This window comes from Monodon monoceros, unplaced genomic scaffold (genome assembly GCF_005190385.1).
Source record: "Monodon monoceros isolate NGI ecotype Baffin Bay Population unplaced genomic scaffold, NGI_Narwhal_1 Super_Scaffold_7, whole genome shotgun sequence".
Taxonomy (NCBI): domain Eukaryota; kingdom Metazoa; phylum Chordata; class Mammalia; order Artiodactyla; family Monodontidae; genus Monodon; species Monodon monoceros.
This window is the reverse complement of record NW_021703784.1, coordinates 18,678,460-18,694,321: the sequence shown is the minus strand read 5'-3', so window position 1 is coordinate 18,694,321 and position 15,862 is coordinate 18,678,460. Positions and strand designations below refer to the sequence as shown.

Genomic DNA, 15,862 nt, shown 5'->3' with positions numbered 1-15,862 from the left:
TATTTGTAGACTTTTTGATGTTGGCCATTCTGACCGGTGTGGGGTGATACCTCATTGTAGTTTTGATTTGCATTTCTCTAATAATTAGCAATGTTGAGCATCTTATCATGTGCCTTTTGGCCATCTCTATGTCTTCTTTGGAGAAATATCTTTTTAGATCTTCTGCCCATTTTCTGATTGGGTTGTTTTGTTTTATTCTATTTTTTATTTTTGATATTGAGTTGTGTGAGCTGCCTGTACATTTTAGAGATGTAATGCATGTTTGTTCCACAGAGATATTTTTGCAAGTGATGTCTTAGACTCAATGTCTAATACTTACTTAACCTTAAAGGGTTATAATTTAAGAAATGCACTGTCCCGATATTAAGAGGATCAAAATAATGTGAAGCATCATTTTGAGGAATTAGTTTGGGGGAGGGGGAAGGGCGGGGAGGACAGTGGGGGAAGGATAGGGTGATTTTTGTTCTCATTGTTTGTTTTGCTTTGCTTCATTTTACCTTTTCAGTTTTAGGCTGCTTCTTTAAGTTTTATTTTCATGTCTCCCTGGCCTATTTGCTCATAAAAGAGATGGACCAAGGGAAAAAAGGAGACATTTTTCTTTCATACTACATTGAATAGACATTGGAAGTTATGAATCAGAGCTCTCTTGGGTGAAAAAAATCATTAAGCTTGTCTTCCAACACTGCTAAAAGCTAGTTGCATTAAAATAATTATTTATGTTGTAAATAAGGGCCAGGTAATCTGAGCTGATGTTGGTATTACATTGTGTTTGTGTTTAGAAGATTTGCAGTAGTGTAATTAAAAGTAAAGTAGAGTGACTTGATTTTCAGATGCCTTGTTTTTTGTAGAAAGTGCAGGGTTCCAGAGAGAAGCAGGGCAGGGACAGGGGAGGTGAATTAATGGTGTCTGCCCCGCTGTGCCATAAGATGGGACACTTGCTTTATTTATGTTTTCTCATGCAATCCCTACTACAAACCTGTTACATAGAAGTTGTCTCTATTTTACAGAAGAGGAAACAGAGTGGTTAAACAATCTGTCCCAAACACACAGCTCTTAAGTGACAGAGCCAGAATTTGAATCCAGGTCTATCTAGCTGTAAAGACCATGCTCAGCCATCCTCTCCACACCGTTTCCCAAAGGTGAATTTGGGAAGGCATGTGGCTTGAGATACGTCATGAAAAAGGATAACTTATTGCCCTCCCACAGCTAATAGTGAATTGGATTTAATGATCACTTACTGTCCAATTAGGTAATGCATTTCCTTCGTACATACTATGGGTTGAACTGTGTCCCCCCGAAATTCATCAGATGGAGTCCTAACCCCCAGTACCTCTGACCTTATTCAGAAATAGATGTAATTAGTTCAGCTAAAATGAGATCGTACTGGAATAAGGTGGACCCCTAATGCAGTATGACTTGGTGTCCTTATAAAAGGGAAATTTGGAGACAGACATGCATACAGGGAGAGTGCCATCTGAAGACTGGAGTGACGCTGCCCTAAGCCAAAGAACTGCCAGGAACAAGCAGAGGTGCCTGGAACAGATCCTTCCCTAGCGCCTCAGAGGGAGCATGGCCCTGCTGACACCTTGATCTTGGACTTCTAGCCTCAGAACCGTGAGACAAGGAGTTTCGGAATTTCTGTTGTTGAAGCTACTCAGTTTGTGGTACTTTGTTTTGGCAGTGCTAGCAAACTAATACATCCCATCTCTCCCCGAAAGCCCCTAGTCTCATCAACTCCTTCAGTCCAGGCTGGGCTGTTGGAACTTCTCCCAAGCTGTCTTCACAGACTTATGGCAGATTCTAGAAGCTGCCATCAAAGCTGTCTTTTCTCGTACACTGCATACAGCTCATCCCCTCTACATTCCAAATAAGTGTCCTCACCTGTACTCCCAGCAGCACCGTCCCCAGCAACCTTGTCCTCATTGTGTTCTGGAATTATTATTTTCCGTGCCCCTGTGGATCCTGTAAGTACTCCTTGGTGGAACGTCAGGATATTATAGCTTGAGGATTGATCTCAGTATGTTCTTTTGTCTGGGTCTTTTATTTTGCCTTATATTGTTTATTCACAGATTTTAGAAGATTGCACATTTTGTTTAATTATGTTGGAGATAGACTGGCATTTCAGCTGTTGCAGTCTGTGGGAGAGGGGTTGATAGCAAAAATTATGCGGAGTTTAAATTGTGTTCGGTGAAGGAAGTAGAAATGAATAAAGCTGTTTTACCATGAAAAGTAGGTATTTTGCTTTGGACCTTGAAATGGATTTCTTTTTTCCTTCTTAGCTGGAAGTGTTCTAAGTGCTGCATTGTCTATTTTGTTTGCCTTTTACAAGTCTGACTGTTATAAAAAGGAAATTTGTATCTGTATTTGCAAATTTGAGCCTGACAGCTGTGTTTTGAAGGCTTAATCTGGGATCGAACTGAGATGCAGATGACGTTGAATAGTTTTTCCATGAGGTTGTCAAATTACACTTTTTAAAAATACTGCTCATGGCAGCTCCTGCCTCCACATAGGGTCTGTTGTGTTTCAGATTTTTAGGTAATTAGCCATTTTTAAATGATCTGAGCTTGCGGAAGCAACGGCTTCTGGTTGCACCGTCCCCTTTGTTGCTCACTTGTAACCACCATCACATGGACAGGGTCCCTTCCCGGCTCTTACTACATTAGCCATGTTTTTGATTAGTTGGGAAAAAAAAAAAACCCTCACGAAACCACAAAACTTTTTGTCTCCCGTGTCTGTCAAAATGTGGCTGATTTAATTTGAATGAAATTTTAATTAGAAAAATTCTGCCAAGATCCAGCCCTGATTTGAATATTTATAACTATGTTAAGAATCTCCATAAACCTGGGGTCTCATTTGAATTGCGTCCCTGGACCTCAGCCCTGGTAGTACAATAAGAAGGAAGGGACCACATAATGGTGCAAATTGCCCCCGTAGTGGGCAGGAACGGGGTGGGGGGGATCAGATGGGAAGCTGCTACGGGAGGGGTCTCCACTCTTTTAATAGCAGCACTTTGTCCAGATACATTTTTCAGGCTTGTGAGCACTTGGCTATGGAGGTGGGAAATGTATGACTGATGCTAGCACAGTACTTTTTAGGGACAGCATGAGATGCTGGAAAAGCTATTGGTGGGGATGGGACAGGAAACAAAATCTCCATTCACGTTCATTTTTTCCTAGTTCAAGGCTTGTGTTCTTGGATTTAACTTTCAGAGCCTCAGCTCCTTTATCTCTAGAATTGGAGAAAATAGGATGCGCAGGGCCCGTGGAAGGAACCCACCAGCCCGGTGGGGTCAGCACCACAGCACTGGTCTGGGGCGATGGGTTACTGTGGGTTGCGAGTAGAGATGGTGCTCCGGGGTGAGGGCAGAAGAATCAGCCTCTGAACTTAGATTGTTGCTGCCTCTGGCTAGCTCAATGCCAGCGGCCACTTTTCCCAGATCATCCCTTACCCCCAGTGAAGGTACTTAATGTTAAAAAACAAATCTCTGGGGCTTCCCTGGTGGCGCAGTGGTTTAGAGTCCGCCTGCCGCTGCAGGGCACACGGGTTCGTGCCCCGGTCCGGGAGGATCCCACGTGCCGCGGAGCGGCTGGGCCCGTGAGCCATGGCCGCTGAGCCTGCACGTCCGGAGCCTGTGCTCCGCGACTGGAGAGGCCACAACAGTGAGAGGCCCGCGTACCGCAACAACAACAACAAAAAAGTGCAAAAAAACAAATCTCTGTGGTATGTTACCTCTGTCAGTGTGTTAGTGTAAATGCTGTGTGTCCTGTGCGCAGAATAAGGTCTTTAACTAGACAGTGAAGTTCTTATTAAGGTCTGCTTTGATCTAGGAGACTAGAAATGGGAAACCCTAAATATATATATAGATCTAAATATATATCCCCTTCAGAAGATTTCCTGGCAATCCTATCCTTTTTAAAACAGCCAGAGCAACTGAGAAGGCCCTAATGGTGGAAGGGGGTGGGCGGTAAGTTTTCCTGCAGTGGTTCAGACTCACAGCCCCCTCTGTACTTCTTGACTGCTTGCTGTTTCACACACACTGAGCTCTTACTGGCGTTTCTCTTTCAGAGCTAAGACTCCATTTTCCCATCAAACACCAGCTATTTCTAAGCAACCTCAATTGCATTTAGTAATGTTTATGCAAAGAAGCATAGGTGGTACAGAAACCTTCTCTGCATCTGAAAATAAATTTGTGAGGGTTTAGTGAAAATGTTTTAAAAAAAGAAAGAAAGAAACATCTGCAGTAGTGATTTGTTCTAGCAAATGTAGTCAACAGGTAGGGCTGTGACTCCTGGGATAGAGGTCTCTGGTGGACAGGAGCCAGGCATCCTGCCCCTCCGTTCCCCCAGCTTACGCTGCGGCCTGTCTGGTCCTCCTCCCAGAGGTGTGGAGCTGTCCCCACCTGGTTCTTCTAACCACCCTTGGCTGGCACAGATTTTAAAGATATTGCAAATTTGGAAATGTGAAAAGTTTCACATTCGACTTAGTATTTTTTTTCCCTTGCATGTGGCATTGAGATACCAGGTCCCATTCATATTTTCACTAAGGAAAAGAAACAGAAATAAGGTAAAGAAATGGTGAAGAGAAGGATGCAACATGGGAGGTAGATTAGAGTAGGGGAATCCTGGCAAGAAAGCCTCCCCTGCGTGGATTCCATCAAAGGTGGAGTTATGTCATACTTGCTCTCACTCCAGGCCCACCAACAACTCGGGCTCCATCCTCAGGGAATAAAACCTTTGCATCTACTGTAGAAGGTTGTGTGTGTGTGTGGTGTTTGCACATCAGTTGGGACCCAAAAGGTTTCCTTCTTGCAGCCCCTACAAAATAAAAGTCTCCACAGGTGCCTTGGCAACTGAGGTTGCTGGGTGGTGCCATGCCTTTGTGGGAGATCTGTATTCCTTAGGTTGACTGAAGCCTTTGAATACTAACTTTGATGTGCTATGTTAACCATTTGGAGACATTTTACAGTTGTTGTCAAAAGGTTGACTGAGGTCTCTAATGCAACATGAGGAGTTGATGGAAGCTTAGTAGAGTTTACCAGTTGTGCTAATTTGTGAATGACAGCACCACAATAACCCTTGGCCCAAGAGATGGAGGCTGTGTGTACTGTTTGAATGAAGGTGGCAAGGAGTAGAATGTGAGTCGTGCATTTTGTAACAATTTGGAAAGCACTTGAATTGCATACATCACCTCCAGTTGGGAGACTTTGCCCCGCTGCTCACATGTATGTCATTGATTTATTCACCATTTTATTCACCTTGTAGAAAGTACTTTTGATTTAGGAGTTTTGCACATTGGCCCCATTCCTCAGTAAGAGCGGTGGTATATTTCAATATACCACATGTGTAATTTGGTTTTAGACCTAGGCCAGGCCTAAGCTTCTAGAGAATTAGCCTATATTCCCCCAGGGTGTAGGAATAGATTCTTGCTAGTAAGGCAGTTATGACACTGAAAGGGATGAATCTTTGAGTTTTTCTCTTTGTCTTTGTCTGGAGACATAATGGAATTTCTTTGTTTTTATGTTTTTCATGTCATTTGCCGTTGTGAAAAAACATCAGTCATACTCCTTACATATCTGGACACATATTTATGTTCCTATATGTAAAACCCAACACGTTTGTGAATATATGTAAATATGCATATATATAAATGCAAGAAAGAGGGAAAGAAGAAAGAAGCAAGAATAATGAAAATGAGAATGCTGTTTAAGTAAACTGGAAACAATGCAGAAGTTGGTGAGCGAGTAGAGAGGATATGATGAGTGAGTTAAGAGAAGAGGATGGTACAGGGTAGTTGGTTAACAACCACCAGATGCTGGTGTTTTTGATAAAATACAACATGTCTTGGTAGAACAAGATCTAATCATAAGACTCGAATGGCAAGAACACAGAGTGGGAATCCAGAGATCACAGTGGGTTCATTCACACCCCTTCATCAACTGTGTGTAGCCCAGCTACGTGCCAAGAAGGGTGCTGGTCCCAAGGTTGCAGAGATCAAAGATAGGGCTGGCACTTGAGAGGCTCACAGGTTTAGGAAGGGTGCGGGGTAGCTTTATAGAAGCAAAGATACGGGTGAAGGTTCCTCATGTTGCTCAACATTAGATTCTGCTTTGATTGTGCTGAAGAGTTAGTACAAGGAAGTAGTCCAAGGTCAGAAAGGATGCTAGGTGTTCTACAGCTCATCAAAGCTGTTTTGTCCACAATTGATTGTTATATTTTACAAGAGAGTAGGTGAAGCCCTATTCGATCACCGTCCAATCCTCTGACATCTTGAAAAACCATCTGGTCTATTCTGAGGTCACATCCCCACCCCACCTCTGAGAACACCCACTGGTCTGCAAAGGAGAAACACGAAACACTCCATGATTTTCAAGGGAGATGTTATGGGCTTTTGCAAAGATTAATATTTTCTTCCGAGCTTCAGCTTAAGATATGAGACATCTGTAAATCACCCCATTGTTTGTCTTTCGTATGTTTAATTTGTGTGGTTTTTCTCTGTGGTCATTGAGATGGGGCCAACTTTAGCTTAACAAATTCCTAACAGCAGATACACTAAATGCTTTCCAAATGTTTCCATTGTACCATAAAAAAAAAAAAAAAATGCACTATATATTTCCCAGCCTGTTGAGGAAAGCTTGTCCACCAACCTCTTATATGAGGGCTGTATCCTCAATGAAAAATCAACGTGTGGAAGGGTATGAAAGTGATATCCTGTGTCAGTTCACCAGGAATGATAAACTTGGCTTTGGAAGTTTGGAATGTATAGTCCTGCTGCATCTTCTCCAAACTTCTGAATAGACTTTCTTGTCTGACAGTGTGGTAGGGGTCATTGGCAGGATCACAAGATGTGTTATCTCAAGCATATCCTGGGGTATGTTTTCCTGGTTGCCTTGGATTCACAGATTGCGTATTTAAACATATCTCCGGTTGGAATGTTTGCAGTGCTGGTGTTTATCACACTCACGGGCTGAGTAGGCCTGGTATAAGCTGCTGCCCATGTGGGGTGGCTTCAAGGGCATCAACTCTATAGGCCTCTCTCTTTCCTGGAACCGCCTTACATGGTCTGAAATTCCACCAGGAAGGAAGACAGGATACACTGTCCTCAAAGAGCCACTGTTTAAAGTCATCTGGGGAGGAGCCTCACGCATTTCTTACCGTTTAACGGAACACAACCCTGAAGGCGGCAGGTGAAGTGCGGGTCAGACCCCGTGGTGGGGAATGAACGGAAGGGGGGTGTCAGGTGGGGGATATTTTAGGCTGAGCCCCCAGGTCAGGCTCAGAACTGACAGGAGCCCGTGGGTGGCCAAGGTGGGACTGCCACGCCCACCTCCTCCTCCCTTTTATCCCTGTCTCTCTTGCTTGTCACCTTCATATCCTTCCTCCCATGGACCCTCCCCTCACTCCCTCAAAAGGGATGCCTGCAGCAAAAGTGAAAGACAAATCCACTAGAGGGGAATGAGTGGGAGGAATGCTGCTTTGGAAAAGAGACTCTATAAATGCATAGTTAAGCTCTAAGAAGCAGTTCCTTAAAGACTATGTAGGATTTAAAGAAGAAACAAGAAACAAGATTCCAAGAAACAAGCATGAGGTAGACCCTGCAGATGAAATAAATGCAAATACCATCCTCGCATCACGAATGTCCTTCTTCATCCCACACTCTTCGTGCCTCTATCTTAGAAGAGAAAAATGAAACAGAGACAGAAAGAGAACCTGAGAGCAGAGGAGAGTCAGGGAGACAGAAAAAGGAGCCCAGTGGAGAGGAAGGCATAGGGGAGGAGTAAAATACCTTAGGACGGGGCGACCCTCATGTTCCACAGCATGCCAGGCGAATACAGATGGTGACTTAAACCAGGGCGCAGTGTTCATCCCCCAATACCAGACCTAGCCTCTTGTCCCTAGAAATGATTTGAAATTCCAATGCATATTTCATGTGCAGGATGATGAAATCTGGGAGAATAAGCCAACTGGCTGGAAATGTAACTGCATCCAGGCTGGTCCTGCCACATCTCCACGAGCCTCTGACGTAGCTCCTTCATCCTGGAGGCCAATTAGCAAAACTTAACACTCTGCTTTTCTGCAAGTTCCTGACAGACAGCCTGGGTTTGGGCAGATGCAGGATAACCAAAGCCAGCCTGCCTGCTGGGATCAGGAGAGAGAGCTCAGTAAAAAAGAAAGAAGGCTAATTTCTTCCTGAGCCCTCAGGGTGATCTCAGGACAGAAAATGTTTGCTGGCTTTCTGAAGAGTGAATAGAGTCCAGAGAGTGATGACGACATGGAAGACGACGGTGAGATCTCAGTGTTCTAGGACGGCTGACGTTTGAAGGGCTGACGTGCATTCATCCAGTTTGCATCAACTCACTCACCTGCTGCTGTTGCCCGGCCAGAGGAAGCAGGCTCTTGGTGACCACCCCCCCACTTGTAGCCCAGGATTAGGGCTTAAATGTCAGGCAGGACAGTGGCATATGTTGGAGCTGGTCCACCAGTTTTCAACAGCCTATTGTGGGTATCTTTTCCAAAGTCACATTCAGAAACATCACTCTGGTAGCTTGAAATTTCATGGTGGGAGTATTTACACCACAGAAATTGACAAGTGCTACAAATTAGGACTCCCCCACCGCCAAGAGCCATTTACCCACATGCCACTGGGCAGGAGACAAGTGTGATGACAGCCTACCGTATGTTTTTAAATGATAGTCATTACCCATTTTTAATCTCTTTAGAGCCTCATCTTGTTTTCTGTGAGAGTGTATGTTTACGTGGGTACCCCCCAACTTGATTCCCATGTAAAGCATTCACCATCCTTTAGCTGTGAAGTAAAATGAGAACACATTTCCATTTTCAAAGTTTGTTTAAGAATTTTGCAACAAGTTGAAGGAAATCACGTCTGCTCGGCTAAGCAATTTTGATGTCTGTTGATAGCCAGACAGCCTGGAAAATTGTCTTTGCCTCAGCTCACCCAATGTGTAGGGGACAAGCTGGCTGCTTCCAAAGGTCTATTGTGTAGGACTCAGTGGCGCAGCCATGAGAGAGAGGCAGGTATATGATTTAGCCGTCTTTGCTCTGTCTGCCGTGCTAATGAGGACGCTGCCAGACAGTCTTGGTGTGGCTTTTCTATCAACACTTGGGTCATTTCTTCTCTCCCATCCCTTGGGGGCACATGATAGAAGGTAGACAATCACCAGTTAGATTTTAGAAAGAGCTTCCAACCAACCACATGGAAATTGTGAGAAACGTGAGGATGTCTGAAACCTCCTTAGTATGAAACGCTGAGATTTCCTTTGCTTTTAAATTGTGTCTCTTAACATATGGAGACACATGGTTTTTGTGACAATGGGTCTTTAAGCAGTATCTTGGGAAATAGGAGAAAGGAAGGGATCCAACTCATTAATATTCTCAATTCCAAGAATGTGCACACTCATTTCTCATAAATGAAGAAACTGGGAATCTGGAGTCTGTGGCTTCCCCAAGATCAGCACACAGGAACAGGACCCCAGACCTCCAGGCAGCATGGGGCCACAGCAGCATCTGTCTCAGCTCACACGCCCACGTGTGAACACCAGCGGCAGCAGGGGCTGTGCCGAATCTTCTCCGTGCTTCTCACTTCACCTGACTTGTGTTGAACATCTGCTGGGACAGGTACGGCCGAGCGCCTGGAGGATGGCGAGGACAGGAGGACCCTACCCTTGTCCTGAAGAGGCTTCCGGTCTCATCCTGAAAATAAGAAATAACCCTAGTAAAAAGAGTGTTTTAAGAACTTTGGGTTTGAAAGACAGGAGAAAGCATATTTGATGGAGGCATTTGGCCGTCCCTGGGATTCCCCCTTTGGGGAGCGTTAGCTAAAGGAAGAAAATAAACCTCTAAAGGTAAGGGCTAGAGGGTGGAGTTTTTCTTAGCATCAGACTTGGTACTAAAAGAATCACAAGCCACTTTCTGGAATGATCTTTCAAAAGGCTTAATGTCTGGGCGCCTAGCCCTGGACAGAGCACCCTTAAGGAAAGTGTGGGCGTGTTGTGTGAATACATATGGCAAGGATGGTCTTCCCTGTAGCATTGTCAGTTCGCTTCTTCTCTCTGCCCCTAAGAATAAACAGCAAGGACCTGGACTTGGAGTAGAAAAAACAGAAGAAATCAGTCTCCCATTGGAAGCCCCCCTGCATTATTGGAGGCATCATGGTATTAGACAAAGGAAGTGGACTTTGGAGCAGAACAACCTTGGGTTCTCAAAGCCAAGCGCCCCCCCCCCCCCCCCCGCCGACAACCACAGCTATTAGCTGTGTAATGTTGAACAATTCACTTAACCTCTCTAGGCCTCAGTCTTCTCATCTGTAAAATGGATAACAGTAGCCCACCCATGGAGGGTGGATGTGAGCTTCAATCACTCAGTCAGTGAGTGTGCAAGGACAGTGCTAGGTCCCAGAGATGACGTTTGTAAAGCGTCTGGCCCAGATTTAAACACTCGGTTGCTGCTGTGAGTCCCAAATGGGGGGCCTCATTCATACTGCACTTTCTCTTTACTACTTGATATAAGTGGAATAGCAATGCCGATTCTTCTGCTGGGGCTTCTTTGTCATTTTCTCAGTTTCACTAATAATGTAAAGACTAGTTCCTACTAGAATGAGTTCCTCCTAGGCTGGCAGAATCTGCTTAGAGGCATTTGTGAGATCTGGTGTGAACATGTGTGTTGTAGACAGAGCCCCTGGGACGCCTCTTGGGCACCGTCAGCCTCGTGTTTCCAAGCTGTCCACTCTCCTGCTGCCCAAGTCAGCAAGGTGCCCTGAGCTCTGTTCGGTGGGCTTTAGACTGTCTGGCTTTGGGAGGCACAGGTTCTGAGGCCCAGGACCTGCTTTGAGTGTGAATAAGCCTACAATGATATGGCCAGATTTTCCTTAGGGAAGAGTTTACCATGTGGTTCTGGTCCAAATGGACTTCCCTCTCCTCACCAGAAACAGGACTGGACCTCAGAAGCAACCGGAATCCTGGTGATGTTTGACTGGTCCAGCCTCTCTGATTCTCTCCTGATTTCATTACACTGATGGATGGCCACCTGGGTTTAGACTAAGGAACTCCACTCCATTTTGACATACTGGCCTCCAGGGTTTAAACATCCTTTGAATGAAACCACTTAGCCACTTCAGCTTCAAAACGTGTTCCTTGAAATAGGCCCTAGGGGGTATATCCTGTGTCTAAGTAGCTTACTACTGCATAAACCCGAGAAGGGAAAAAAGACAAGTGGAGACAGCAATTTCTTTCTAGCTCCTTGGTTTTCTTTTAGCCCTTGTCGTAAGGATGTTATTTGGCAAAATACAGCTTACTGTCCTCAGTTATTCATATCTCTTCCTTTAAGTCCATAGGGATGGCTTAACACTTAAAGAAACATCAAGCTTTTTGACTGTACCCCAGTGGGAATAAAAGTCTTGATGAAAGGATAGTCCGTCTTGTTCTCTGTTTCTCTAACTCACTCTCCTACCAGACGGTAATGTGTCCAAGGACGACTGGGGATGCACTGGAGAAGGGCCAGGGTCAGCTCGTTAAGCGCCCTCTTGTCAGCGTAGTCCTGCAAGAGGGCGGGAAGTGGGCCTGCTCCCCCATCAGGCTGCCCTGAGGCTGCTTTTCTGGGCCCTCACACAGTGTAATTAACAGCTACCAGGCACTTGCGTTTTCTGCCTTGCATTATGGTTATATCAGTAGTGACGATGACTACCATGGGCAGAGTGCCTGCTGTGTACTGTGTGCTTCACGGGGCATTTTGCTTGTCTTCCCCACCACTGCATGGTGCAGGTAGAACCACCATCTCTGCCTCACCAAAGAGAAGGAACCAGGAAGGACTTGGGTGGGAGCAGAGGCAGCAGGAGTGGAGTATGGAGGAGGGACGTGTTCCAAGCTCAGTGGGTGGCAGCATTGCATTCTGGGTGGTCTGATTGGCTAGGACCAGGACTTTAGCCAGAGTCCAGGGCGCCACCTCCGGCAGCGGCTCGCAAGAGGGCAGCACCTCCTCAGTACTCCAGGACCCCAGGCTTAAGGAGGCAGCAGTGGCCTCCCTGGTGGGACTGGGGCTTCTGATGGGTCAACAGGATCGGTGAGGGTTGGCTCAGGAGTCAGGTGAGCTGGTGCCTGCAGGTTCAAGCTCCCCACCTGGCAGGACTGGGACAAGCCAACCTTGGCAGGAAGATGGGGAAACCCCTTGATGGACTGCCAACTTGGCCCCAGTCCTATGACCATAGGGTGGAATGGACCTTAAAAATCAGTTAGTCCAACCTCTTCCTTTCCAAATGAATAAACCTAGACCTGGCAAAATAAAATGACTTACTCAAATCCTGGAGGTGTTTTAGGGGCAAGGCTAAACGAAAACCTGGTTTTCTGCTTCCTTTTCACCTGCTTTTCCCACTTTGCCACCCTCTGCCTCTACTTTTATCCTAATCTTACAGCTGAGGCACCAGTGCCACAGCACAAATGAGGTGATTAGAACCAGAATCCACATCTCCTGCTGAGTGGCCACAGGGATTCTCTTCCCACTGGCCTCACTTTTAGGGACTGACCCAGGCATTTCCATTGAAAACATTTTTAAAATACATTTTTTTAACCAAGTAGTTTAAGAAACAATATTTACCTCAGGAGATAAAACATAAATGAAAGGAGGGTTGCTGTCAGGCAGTGGAGAGCATTTATTGGAACCTGCTGAGTATAAAACTAAGTACAAGACACTTTGAAATTGCAGAAAAGACCTGACCTCGCTCTAGGTAGCTTACCGTCTAGCTGTTTGCTGTGTTTCTTTTATTCCCCTTTTTCCTCTAATTTGAGTCATCTCTTAAATATTGTTTTCAATTTCTAATTTTAAGACCAAGAAACTTACAGCTACGAATTATTTAACCAGCCAGAAGCTGAGTGTTGGAGGCTTACCTGTTCTTCTGTGCACTGGCCACTTGTAAAGCAAATGAGGTCCCCATGTGGTGCTCCAGGTGTCCCTTTGGGTCCCTCAGTGTCCTCAGGAGAGTGAGCAGTGGTGACAGACTCTTCTGGGTAGTTTGAATTTCTCTGGATAGTTTAAGAAAGAGGAAACATAAGGGTTAATAGGAAAATGTATGCGTACTTTTTCTTCTATATTTCCTGCATGTGGGAGTATTTTGTAGGGAGTATGTAAGCCATAGAGATCCACATTGAAAGGGCAGAAAGATCTATAACTTGGGTGGAAAAGCCATCTGCATTTGTGCAGTGGTTATGAATTTCCACATTCAGGGAAGAGCTAATGAATCACCAGATGTCTTTTTCTTTTAAAGTGAGGCCTGTAGGGAAGAGGAAAACAATCATGAGCAAGCATAGTGATATTAAGAATAAATAATCGTCTTTTACATACAAGAAGAGCTTGGGACTCTGCAGCTTTGAAAGCAAGACGCATTCAGCTAGGAATTGTTTGAAACGATTGGAAGTTTTCTTTTATCACATTCAGCAGGGGATTGAGAGCCTGCTAAATGGTCCTGTAGAGGTTTAAAATTCATCAATATCACAAAATGAAGGTAACAGGCAGGTAGCTCCTTATACCATGGACCAGAATGCTTTCTGCCGGGTAGGGCTGGGTATACTTTTTAACGGCCCTTTTGAAGCAACTATAGAAGTAATTCATCTTGTTTTATGATTTAGAGCCAATTCAAAATTTCTAAAGACTGTTTTTGTTTCAGTGTTTTTGTTTCAGTGTCTGATGCTTCATGTCCCCGCCCCCCCACCCACCTCTCTTTTCTCTTACCGTTAACAAAGATCTGCTCTGAGCTTTCAGGATAGATTCTCACACCACATCCACTTAGTGACCAGCACATTCATCTACGGGGGCAGAGCTATAGACATGGTTCATACAGGGAGCAATTCAGGCCGACCTGCTTAGCAAAGCAAGAGCAAGATTGCCCAACTGATCACTGACACTGATTGAGACCTTCCGTTTGTAGCATCAGGTTGTCATCCTGGGCTAGATGAACCAAGGATGTCAAACTCTATGTTAAGGACAGTGGTACCCAGTTGTAATTTCCTGTCCTTTATTATTATATCCATTTTGAGTGCAAGGCATATCTACTCTTAGAAAAACATGATGTTTACTTGTATATTGGTTTTGAGCATAGGGTTATACTTCCTAAAGTACTAATGTGACAAACTTGAAAAGACATGCATGAAATAGGACTTTCTGCAGAGCTGTGTCACATTGCTTGATGTGATAAATGGCCAAGTAGCAGGACAACGTAAGAATGGTTATAAAAATCAAAAACTTCAGGCAGGGCCTTGAAGAGTTTAGGTGGGTTCAGTATTGTTTGCAATTCGTCAGTTATGCCAGGTAGATTATTGACTAGGCCAGAGAATCTTCACTTGGCTACATGTCAAAATCATCTGAGGAGCATTTTAAAATTAGAATCACAAGGCCCCAATGCAGGTACGGAATCAGTACCTTTAGGGGTGCAGTAAGGAAATCTATTTTTCACGAGCATCCAGGTGATTCTTAAGCAGGTAACCTGATACTATTCCAGGGCCTGGACTCCTGCATCCCATGCATTTCAGAACCATTAGACTCATGTGAACCTCAGAAAAGACCTGCGCGTCCCGAGCCTGTGCTCCGCAACGGGAGAGGCCACAACAGTGAGAGGCCCGCGTAACGCAAAAAAAAAAAAAAGGATCTTTAGTTAATTCAGCACATCACTTAAGGCATACTATGTGCTGAGCACTGAGGGTGCAAAGGCTCAGTCCTTACGGAGTTCAGTCATTGAAACAGGTGCTACTACATTATAACACAGTGAGGCTGTGACGGAGGTGCCAGCTAATTGCTATGGAGACAGGGAGGAGGGACTGACCTTCACACCTCTACACCTCTAGATCCCTTCTGTTATGGTTACCATGGCCTTAGAGGATCCTGGGGCCAGATTTTAACAGTTAAGACCAGGATAGCCCTGGATCAGCCCTCCTGTGGTCCTGATTGATTTTCCCTGGAAGAAAAGAATCCAGCAGTGTCACTTTTTGCAGAGTGCAAGGGAACGTCGTGTACTCCGTGCAGTCTGGTTTGTGCCAGTCCTCTGTGCCCATAGTTGGGGTCTCTCGGAAGGTCCCAGCATGGCCTCCGAGTCCAGAGCACACAGCAGGAGGGAGGGGACTGCTCACGCAGGGCATGGTTGTGAAGCTTACGTCACAGTTGGTGGTATCTAGAAGGCTGTGAGAAGCAGAAGAATCAGCATGTAGGGTGGCTGCTTCCTGAGGCTCTTTTGAGGCCTTTGTTACACTGCAGTAATATGTCATCCATTTAGTTCCATCTCTTGTCTCTCCCCTGAAGGCACTTTCCTTCTCGACTGCAGTTCTCAGCTCTTTTCTTTGACCCGTTCTCACCTTTGAGGCTCTGCCTCTGGCACCTGGCCTCTAAGGGAGTTCCCCATCTCTGAGCTGTATAGCAAGGCCTTTCGCTAAGAGGCAGGAATAAGTCAGACTCCAGCAGACTTTCCTGTGGGTAAACTGGACCCAGTACCCTTGATTTCAGATCTTGGTCTCTGGGTCATTCTCTCTTGTGATGTTACAAAAGTCTTGGTCTAAGACAAAGGCCAACCCGAGACTTGAGCCCATTTTGGTCACTTAATAGCCTCGCCGCAAGGGTTCAGTGAAAAAGGATGATATAGAGGGCAGGGAGTCTTTGATGTGGTAGGTTTTGTTTTTGTTTTTTTCTTTCCAGCTTTAAAAGCTACCTAGAAGTTTGGGGAAAAGCTGAGGTGTTACCATCACCTCGCCTTACATAGGAAGCAGGCATGTAACTCACAGTTCAGTGGCTTTTGAGACTGACATTGTGCAGACTGGGGGTCTTGGGGTGTGTGTGTGTGTGTGTGTGTGTGTGTGTGTGTGTGTGTGTGTGTG

At 45.2% G+C, this 15,862-nt stretch overlaps 1 protein-coding gene across 8 annotated transcripts in view; it reads left to right on the top strand.

The window, feature by feature from the left end:
* NCAM1 (neural cell adhesion molecule 1) overlaps positions 1 to 15,862 on the top strand; it is a 324,416-nt gene that overhangs the window by 228,920 nt on the left and 79,634 nt on the right. The gene's annotated exons all lie outside the window — the stretch shown is intronic.